The sequence below is a fragment of the Pogona vitticeps genome, chromosome 2 (genome assembly GCF_051106095.1).
Source record: "Pogona vitticeps strain Pit_001003342236 chromosome 2, PviZW2.1, whole genome shotgun sequence".
NCBI classification, from domain to species: Eukaryota; Metazoa; Chordata; class Lepidosauria; order Squamata; family Agamidae; genus Pogona; species Pogona vitticeps.
Window position 1 is genome coordinate 264,044,558 of NC_135784.1, and position 9,590 is coordinate 264,054,147.

General features: G+C 41.5%; 1 long non-coding RNA gene across 1 annotated transcript; it reads left to right on the top strand.

Moving 5' to 3' along the window:
• The first annotated feature begins 679 nt into the window (after nt 1-679).
• LOC144587029 (uncharacterized) lies at nt 680-5,695 on the top strand. Its single transcript, XR_013542173.1, has 3 exons — nt 680-772; nt 2,583-2,628; nt 5,403-5,695. It is a non-coding gene; the product is annotated as an uncharacterized LOC144587029 (long non-coding RNA).
• The last annotated feature ends 3,895 nt before the right edge of the window (nt 5,696-9,590 follow it).

Here is a 9,590-nt window from a genome sequence, read left to right on the forward strand (position 1 = left end):
ATTCTTTAGTTAAGCCAATCTTTTATTTTGAAACAGGTTTTAAATTCACTTCCTCATAGGCTCATTAGAAATGCCAGCTACAAGGCAGAGCACTGCTGTTTCTAGAAGTATTTCAAGAGCCTTAGCAGAACTGATAATGGTTTATGAAATGAGCAGACATGACCATTTCCAAGAGATTCTTCTAAAGCCCATTACCTTTTCCACCTTCTTCATCTTGCCTGCATCAATGGTGCTGTATCCTTTCACATTTCTTCTGGCATTAGGTCTTTCCACCTTTTGAGCACCACAAGCTCACCAAAGTGTCTCCTCCAGATAAAAGTGCTAGCTCACATGACATGAAAGGTTCTGTTCACAAGGATCTCATCTAGTGATTACTAGACTGAGGTAGTTCAAACTACAGATGGGTGTTTCTGTGACTAAATGTTTCTCCATGGTGGAAAAAAAAAATCTACCCATAGAAAAACTGAAGTTCCTGTTGGATGGAATCCCATCACCTGATTCTGAGCAATTTCCCTCTTGTACTCAGTCCCATATGAACCTAGCACATCCTGTTTTTTTAAAGGGATATTTGGGGACGTGGGTGAGAGTCAGAGGAAGGAAATATTTATTGTATGTACTACCTTCTACCACTGGAACTATGTTTGCAATCAAAAGTGTTCAACTCTTCTTCCTCACATCTAGTTTTCTCAGAGTGGCATATTTTGTTTAACATGAAGGACCGCATTTGGCAATCTCCCACAGAAGTGATACAGTCCAGGAACGGTTTGATCACGTAAGGATCTGTTTATCTATCCCAGGAGTCGGCAAGCTCAGAGATGGGGCTATTTTGCCCCTGAGAACCCACTGTGTTCCACATCCCTTCCCAAAATGTAACTATTTTGCTTTTTCTCACCCAAATATGAAAGTATACAAAACAATTGTTCCCAACCTTGGGTTCCCAGATGTTACTGGGCTAAAACTCCCAGAAGCCTTCAACACTAGCTTCAGTTTCAGTTTCAGAACCTTTATTGGCATACATACCACCACTAGCCGTGCTGGGCAGGATTACTGGGAGTTGTAGTCCAAGAATATCTGGGATGCAAGGTTGGGAAGCACTGATCTAGAAGCTTACTTGTGGTTCTGGAAAAAAAAGCAGTGAAATTATCACACCACTCACAGAACACATACATTTTGTTTTGGAGAAGATTTGCCACTCCTGAAAGATTTTAGAAGTGGTATTTCTCCTAGAGGAGTTTGGGATGGGGCAAAAAACCCACAAAAAATCTCATATAGCCATCTATTTCAGCCATTGTGCAAACAAAACTATTTAATGGTTGTTGTGGGTTTTTCGGGCTCTTTGGCCGTGTTCTGAAGGTTGTTCTTCCTAACGTTTTGCCAGTTTCTGTGGCTGGCATCTTCAGAGGACCAGAGCACAGAGTGCTGTCCTCTGAAGATGCCGGCCACAGAGACTGGTGAAACATTAGGAAGAACAACCTTCAGAACACGGCCAAAGAGCCCAAAAAACCCACAACAACCATTAGATCCCGGCCGTGAAAGCCTTTGCAAATACATTGAAAACTATTTAAGCTTTTCTCTCTGCCACATAAATTTCCAGTGTAAGGAAGGAATCTTTGGGGATACTCTGAACAGATTTATCAGGTCCAACAAACTGCCCACTGAAGTAATCTTTCTCAAACAGATGGTCACCGCATTTGTTGAAATAGAGGTGCCACCCATCATAGCTTACATGGCCTCGGGGATGCTGGGAGTCAAGGTTCCCTCTAAGGTGCATGACTGCATGAGTGAGCGTGACTCCACCCCCCCCCATGCAACTTTCCTCCTCCACCATACACCCACAGCAAATGTTTCTGTCCCCTTTCATTCTGGTCACAACAGAACCCCACAGGAGGGGGCAGAGTTGTGCGGGAGGGGGGAAGGAGTTGCACATGTAGAGGGTGTAGCCCCACCCAATGGGGCTGAAAATTAGAGGGAAATTTGTTGGGAGTTAAAGACCAATAAATCCAGAGTGCACCAGGGCAGGGAAATCTGCACTAGACAATACAAAAATGATACACCCTATCTGAGCATAACATGTCCATGAAGACAAGATCCAACAACATTTGAGCCTTCACACAATTAATTTGTACACTTCAATGATTGGAAAATTCCCCTCCATGTCCAGTTTAAGTGGACGGCACTTTGAAACTTAGTAAAGTGAGAGGTATTGATTTCTCCTTGATTTAACAAAAGTGATTTGGAAAGTTTTCTATATCTGTTTTGTCTTTGCTGAGAGGGTGGTAATTTTTTTCTCTCTCCTCCAAAAGTCAATACTAGGCCTGCTGGAATGCTTAATGTGTGCCTTGAAGCTGTCATTGCAAAGAAAGACGGACACACTAGGTTCCATTTAACAGACTATTGACATTTGCCTCCCCTATTATTTTAAAGACATAAAGATGTACCTTGTCTTTTAAAAGAAAATAACGCACTGGAGTTTAATATAGCTGCTAAGTCAATCATTTAACAAAGCGTGTTTATCTGAGAAGTGCCTACCAAGTTGGATCCAGTATGAGATATACATTGAAATCCTTTGATTTTTCCTGCAGATTTTCCTTCACTATTATTAAAAAGAAACCACAAATGGAGACAAAGGTTTGTTGTTGTTTAGTCGTTAAGTCATACCCGGCTCTTCGTGACCCCATGGACCAGAGCATGCCAGGCCCTCCTGTCTTCCACTGTCTCCTGGAGTTTGGTCAAATTCACGTTGGTCGCTTCAATGACACTGTCCATTCATCTCATCCTCTGTCGTCCCCTTCTCCTCTTGCCCTCACACTTTCCCAACATCAGGGTCTTTTCCAGGGAAGACAAAGGTTTAGGTACTATCCATAAAAGTGGGCACCAAAGAGCAGGAATGCGCAGCTATTATGTTTGTTTATTTTTGTTGAGAATTTCTTAATGTTCTCAGATTTCTTCAGATTTGGGATGGAAGGAATTCAACATGTGGAAGGACTGCCTTTGGAAGAAAGCAGTTCTTTTGGAAGCATCTTATTTCTTCTCTAGTAAGAATCTGGATTTAAATCTTGCGTATTGGATAGAAGGAAGCTCTTTTCCCCCTCACGCAATACCAGAACCAGGGGACATCCAGTCCAATTGAGTTTTGGGAGAGTGAGAACAGACAAAAGAAAATATTTCTTTACCCAGTGTGTTGTTAGTCTGTGGACCTCCTTGCCACAGGATGTGGTGATGGCATCTGGCTTAGATGCCTTTAAAAGGGGATTGGCACAGATTTCTGAAGGAAAAGTCCATTGCAGGTTACAAGCCATGATGGGGATGCATAATCTCCAGGCTTAGAAGGAAGGTACCTTCAAATGCCAGGTGCAGGACAGGGGTGTCAGGAGACAGGGATCCCATTGTCTCATGTGCTCCCAGAGGCACCTGTTGGGGCCACTGTGAGATGCAGGAAGCTGGACTAGATGAGCCCTTGGCCTGATCCAGCAGGGCTCTTCTTATGTACTCTTCAATGATCTGAAAATTCTCTTCCATGTTCTTATGTATTCAACCAGACTCATGCTGAATTAGGGTTACCACCTGAACTATGGTTACCTAAATGGCAGACAAACACCCAGAGATAACGGTATGCTATTTGCAGCTTTTTTTTTGTATCTGAAATCCCAGAATTCTCCAAGAAATCCCCAAGCAGAATCCTGGCAGTTCCAGCCCTCAAGCACATGCCTGTGGACACCTTTGTTTCACTCACCTGACAAGGACATGGCCTCCTTCTATTCCTTCTTCTTGGTCTTCTATTCCTTCTTTGCTTAAACGTTTTGGTGCAGGACTCCTGGGAAGAAGCTGCTGCAATGCTTCTTAAGTGTTGCAGTTCTTCAAGAGGCACCATCTAAAAAGCATAAAGATCAACCAGACTATCATCCCTTAGAAGCACTGTGGCAGCTACCTCCCAGGAAGTATTGTAGCAGGCAAGGAAGACCTAGAAGGGGGTGAAACGAAGGTGACTATAGATTTGTATTTGTGGGCTGGAACTCCCAGACTTTGCCTGGGGAATTCTTGGAGAATTCTGGGAGTTGGACTATATATATGAATGGCACACCACAGTGATAGGAGAAGTTACTTTATTGCATTATGCCTCTCATCATCCAAGTGCTGCCAGTTATAGCCCATAGAGTGACTTTCCCCATTTCCAGGTACCACACATTAGTCTCCATACTGGGAATGGCTATCTTTGTTGAATATGAATCATGCAAAGGCAGGGAAATTTAAGGCTCAGCCAGACTGAACATTTATTTATAGAAAGCATCTGTTTTGCCACTGATACTTCTGGTATTTTCCCCAAAATGACAAATCCTCGCCTTTCTGCAATTTTTTTGTTCTTCCTGAAGATATGTGATTGTGTTTTGTGTTTGGGGAGCGTCGGTGTGGGAGGAGGTTTCATCATTATATTAACAGGAAGGAAGGACCCAGAATCTGCCAATGGATATAATGAATCCTTGCATGTTTTCACATCCTCAACATCCTAGCATTCTGAGAGAGTCTCACTGAAAAAAATCTGTTTCAGTTTTCAGGAGAGAAACCCAGGTCACAACTTACTGAAACTGTCTTATATGCGGCAAGATGTTGTTGAAACTACTGGGAAATGTTTTGCTTAAATGTTTTGCTTATATATAAGGGACGTGGTGGCACTGTCGGCTAAACCGCAGAAGCCTGTGCTGCAGGGTCAGAAGACTAGCAGTCGTAAGATCGAATCCACGCGCCGGAGTGAGCTCCCGTCGCTTGTCCCGGCTCCTAGCCAACCTAGCAGTTCAAAAGCATGCAAATGCAAGTAGATAAATAGGGACCACCTCGGTGGGAAGGTAACAGCGTTCCATGTCTAAGTCGCACTGGCCATGTGACCACGGAAGATTGTCTTCGGACAAAACGCTGGCTCTATGGCTTGGAAACAGGGATGAGCACCTCCCCCTAGAGTCGAACACGACTGGACAAAAATTGTCAAGGGGAACCTTTACCTTTACCTTTACCTTTGTTTATATATATTTTTGTGTTTTCAAGTAAAGTTCCAATTGATGGTGCTTCTCTTTAGAACCATATACTGCAGTGGCCCCCAGCCTTGGGCCTTCAGATGTTCTTGGACTACAACTCCCAGAAGCCTTCACCACCACCTCTGCTGGCCAGGATTTCTGGGAGTTGAAGTCCAAGAACATCTGGAGGCCCAAGGTTGGAGACCACTGATATACTGTACAGCTTCAGACCTAGGTCTCTTAATGACTCTCCCCGACATCTATGGTCATTCAAAAGGAGCTGGAGTTCACCTCTAACTTTTCAAAATTTAGTTTTGAACCATAGCCCGTAGACTTCAACCCAGAGCATGGGCAAAAAAGCTAACTTTTTCATTCTCTACTTATGTTTTTCTGTAGAGCCTCTTCTCTGGATGCCCTAAGGAATGGTGACTGGGAAGATGCCCATTTGAACTGCAGCGCCCAGTAATACAATGTTCTCCCCTCAGAAACATAGTCACAAAATTGCTGTATATTCATACTCATTTAGTGCATTTATTGTTTCCATGTAGATAGGTTATTGTCAGCTCTCTCTGGCTGTGGCTCTTCAGGATTTCAGGGAAGTTTGGTTTCCAGCCCTAGCTGGAGATGTCAAGAATTTAATCTGGGACATTCTTCATGCAAAGACTGTTCTGGATATCTTGGTACTGAAGAACAGCATATCAATGAAATAAAGTAAAATAAAACAAAACAATCCTCCACTTTCCTTTTCCTTAGGGAAGATTGTTTATAGAAAAGATGTCCTATTATCATTTACTTTCAGGTGAGCATTTAAAAAAATACCCAAGTCATTTTTAAATGTTAGTTGCATTTGGTTGTAATGTGTTGTTACATTTTCATTCGGCCAGTTTTTCAAGTCTTACTGCCCCTTTTTAAGATGTTGCACGCACAGAGAATAAGACAGCTCAGTCACTATCTTTGAGAGTCAGGGTGGTGTAGTTGGTTGCTGTGTTAGATCAGGCCTTAGGAGACACGTGGCTTCAATTCTTCACTCAGCCGTGAAACTCACGGAGGGACCTCAGTCATGCAGTCTCTGTTTCACCTGCCACCAAGGATTCTTGCAAAGAGAAAGCGAGAAAGATCAGAGGCATGCAGGCCCTGTTAAGTTCACTGGAGGACAGAGAGGTGTAAAGGTGAGAAACAATAGTTCTGTGGGTTTGAGCTCCGGTGTGAACCTATGAATCTTGTCTCACTTGAGAAGTCCTCTTGCTTCCAGGTCCAAATAGGTATGTTAACCCACATACAAGTTCACCCTCTGTCTTCCAGCCCAAGCAGCTGCCCCATTCTGCTTAAAGTTATCACCTGTCCAATAAATTCCTGTGGAAGGAAGCCAAGGAAGCATTGACTAGGCATGAGAAGGCTGGTATCTTACATGTTGCCCCCAAAAGAGTTTTGAAGGGGTCAGGATGTGCCTTTCCCCTCAAACATTTTCCTTCAACAGAGCAGGATGGATTTTGCCTTTTGCTGCTTCACTTGACATGCTGCAACTAAAAAGCCTGTCTAATCTAGCTGTTAGCCTGAGTAGAGCTAACAGGCTGCACTTACAGTGACTTAATAATGCCAGCTAGATTCTGCAGCCCAGATATTTTGTTAAAATTTTAATTCAGAAAGTTCACTTTGTGTTATTTTCTTGAGCTGATTCTGGTGAAGATACTTAGGATTATGAATAGCTATTGTCCAGGTTAAATGACAATATATGGATAATACATTTGTTGGTAGCAGACTTGATAGAGATGTTGAGCCCCTGCCTTTTCTGGATTACCTTCCTCAACTGCACATCTATGGAGAGTTCCAGCTTGACGCTTTGATGAGATAGCAGCAGGAGGACGGAGCTCCATCCCCTGGGTTGAATTTCGACCTGTTTGGGACCCCCTAGGGAGTTACCACCACCCCGAAGAGGTGGTGAAATGGGGGAGAAGCCTGTTGATCACGGTGTGTGTGGGGGGCGGCGGTTACCCACATTTGATCCAGGAAACTCCCCAGTCAATTAGCAGACTGAAACAAGCAGCTGAATTAGCTTGCTTACAAGTCATCGGCAGCCAGCAAATGCAGAAGCAATAAATCAGCCAATTTAACATCATTGTTGCCACTGGGTGAGATACAAAATCTTAACTATACTGCTCTATAATTATCCCTGGATGGAATAATCCCTTTAGCAGAAATAAGTGTCTCTTAGTCCCAACACTAAATAGAGCAGCAGTGGATCTGGAGAAGGGGAAAGAGATGCAAAGAGGTGCAAAGAAAATAAATTGGACATTAAACACTTAATTATACTTCAAGGAAGTAAGTTTGGTATTACTTTGGCATTAAACTTAAGAAATTTTCCTCTTAAAAGGATTTTAGCCAAACAATGCTGGGAGTAAAACTGTTTGTTATGGCTATCTTACAGTGCTGGCTAAAAGCCCAGAACATGACCTTGAATGCTCAAACTTGGAACTCTGTTTTGACTTTCCACTTTTCCCCCCTGAGAACTGACTAAAACATAGACAATTAACTTTGGAAAGTCTCATACAAACATAGAGTGAACGGGGTTATCAATGTATGTCAGAGACTGGATTAAAAATTAACCCTAAAGGTGATCAGTTCACTATTTATTATATTTCTTATTAAAGCAATTATTGATGGAATTGGACTGACTACTCTAAGCTACTAGGCATCTTTCACTTGAAATACAAGTACTTTGCATCTTGGGACATAATGCTACAACAAGGGGAATTTTGGGATGAAACAAAATCTACCCTTCAAGCAATTTTAAAAATAGTGAGATCCCATAATGAAGAGGTGAAATCATTCAAGGAGCAACTAAAGAATGACTATATTCAACAGGATACAGGGAATAATGTACAAGGAAATGCGAGGGTGGTAGATGATGTATGCCAATGAAAGGAAGGGCTGGAGGAAATCAGAGGAGAAAATTTAGGAGATTTAATTCTAACCCTAGAGCTGAGGAAAATTCTAGCTGTGTTAAGGGAAGATAAGGGGAGAAAATCAGCAGAATTAATTAAAAATAGCCTGGGAGATCAATTGGAGATAGATCAAGTTCATAAAGATCTATTGGAGATAGATCAAGTGTATAAAATGTTTTCAGATGATACAAGGGACCGCAGAAAGTTTAGGGAGATAGAAACAAGAATTGGGAAAAGACAGATAAGAGGAGTTATTTAGAAAGATGAAAAAGGGGAAAATATTAAGGTGGCCCTAGCATTGAAAGCATATATATATACCTAACTTTTGGAATTGTAAAGGGGCATATCTTATATATTTAAAAAGGGAATTAAACTGAAATAAGGGATCACTAATCAGGGTAAAGGCATAACACAGAGGTTTTAAAGGTAAATTGAAGCTAGATATAAGGATGGGGCAAAACAAATAGTACTTAATGAATATACATTAGATATGATATTGATATAGACATGATAGAAATGGCTAAGGTATGTTAGGTTTGTTATTAGAGGATTTTGAGAACATCGTATACTATGAGAGCAATACTCTGATAGTATCCAATATTGTATACTAAAATACACACATGAACGGTTTAAATGTTTAAAAAATGTATAGATTTTGGAGACAACTAAGACACCAAGACGCAAAAAGCCAAATAATTATAAGCAACTCATGTAACACGATGTTTAACAAGCATGAACTGAATGTAGATAGATTGAAAAACTAATAAAATGTGTTTTTTAAAGAAAAGATTATGAATAGCTAGCTGCCTTAATGCTTTCCATTTCTTATAGGGAAAATCTGTCCTTCTGTCCTGAGGAGTACATTTTTTAACCTTCTCTGGTTTAACTCCAGGTTAAAAGACAATAGATGAGTAATACATTTGTTAGTAGCAGACTCAATAGAGATGTTATGCCCCTGCCTTTTCTTGATTACCTTCATCAATCATTGTTTTTACGGTTGCAGGCAACTTCATTAAGCAGATAACTTCTTAGATGCTCTTCTGTCTGTTACACAATCCTAATCCCCTGTATAATGTCATACAATTCAGAAATGGTGATGCTGGTCCTACTATTAGGATTGCCAGAGTGGCAGCTTACCATTCTCAGAGATTTCACGCCCAAAACCTGCGACAAGAGGGAAGGCCCTTGACCTATCCCATTGTGTAACAATGGCAAAACAATATTTGTAGGTGAGTGTATTTACATGAGAGCATGAGTGAAAAAGCATAGATTTCTTACGCAGCCTCCTGTTGGAAATATTATGCACTGAGCAACATACAAACGCTTTGTGTTGAGCCCATGAGCCTTGGGAGTGAGGAGGAGATAGATGTTCAGTCCACAGCATCCTATAAAATTGATCTCTCTCCTCCATAGCGATCTCCCAGTCATCTTGAGACAACATTTTTTTAAAAGACAGCTGAAGATCCAATGGCAAAAGGGAAATGTGTGTGCTTTAAGAATGTGCATGTGTGTGCATGCATATTTACATGTCCATCTTTTGTATAAATAGCAGAGTTAGGTGCCAAAATCCTGTTGTGTTCACTCGTAGTCTCTGACTCCCATTCATGCCAATAGAACTTGAACATTTTACCTTTGATCACCA